This window comes from Tupaia chinensis, unplaced genomic scaffold (genome assembly GCF_000334495.1).
Source record: "Tupaia chinensis unplaced genomic scaffold, TupChi_1.0 Scaffold000222_1, whole genome shotgun sequence".
Taxonomy (NCBI): Eukaryota; Metazoa; Chordata; class Mammalia; order Scandentia; family Tupaiidae; genus Tupaia; species Tupaia belangeri.
The window spans coordinates 911,398-912,573 of NW_006159697.1; positions in this window are offsets into that span (position 1 = coordinate 911,398).

Sequence of the window (1,176 nt, forward strand, 5' to 3'; positions counted from 1 at the left end):
CCCGGTTATGCAAGATACTGCCATTAGGGCAAGTTGGGTGTAGGCCCGAGAGACTTCTCTGTTCTATTTTTGCAGCTTCTGTGGTTTTATAATGATTTCCAAAGAAACAGTTTCAAAGTTTGGTGGTAAAATATTGGCCTCTGTGGAAATCATCCCAGAGAACCATTCCATGAGTTCTCTCCGCTATGCCCCGTGGAACGTTCACCCGACAGCAGATCCTTTTGGCTTCCCGTCAGAAAAGGGCTTGGCAGGTAAATGCCTAAAGTAGTTCTGTCTAAAATGACGTTCTACTGCAGCATCCACTATGACAGAGGAAAAGCAGAAGACAAACTCACAGTGAAGGCTTATCCGTCACCATCTTGCTCAGCTAATGGGAGGTGCATTTGTATTCTGTGAGCTGATACTGGCAGCGGGGGGGGTGGGGGGCGGCCTCCTGCCTAGTGGTTAAGGGAGACAGAGTCTATGCGGATAACGAGGGTTCGAACCCCGGCCCTGGGGACTTGAAAAACAAGCTGAGAGTTTGTGCGTGCATGCCCCAAACCCCGACAGGATGGAGAAACGGAGGACAAGGGATTGCAGCAATGAGCACAGTCCACGGAGAGTGGCTTTCTTTCTCTCTCTCTGGTAATTAAAAAGAAAGGAACAAAGCAGACAGCTGATGAATTTCCTGCCTAGCCCGTTTTCTCTTTGGAGGCCCACAGCCCGCGTGAGGGGGGTTAGTGTGCCCCCCTCTGCAAGCCCGAGGCAGGCTCCGGCTCCCCTTTCTCACCTAACCAGTAACCCGGAAGCTCGGACCCGTGCTTTATTGCATCTGGGTTCGGAAGCGGCCACTTGGGCTGTTTTCTCTGTGACCGTATGGCCAGAAAGGCTTCTTGTGAACTCTCGCTGAATAATTAATTTTGAGTGTTCAATAATTCACTAGGCCCGGACTGTGTGATTGCTGGGACTGAAGAATTAATTTGCTGGATGGCTTTTCTTTCTTCGCCTTTGCTGGGGGAAGGGCTGGGCCTCGTGGAGTGGAATATAACCAAGCAGTCGCTAACTGGGCCGGAGTTGTCTGTCTCAGCGATATCTGATCCCTTCTAGGCTGCAGGATGGCCACCATCGTGTCCCTCGGTTCCTTCACCGGCAGTCACATCTTGCTCCTGGGTGACTTTTTTTTTTTTTTTTGAGAGG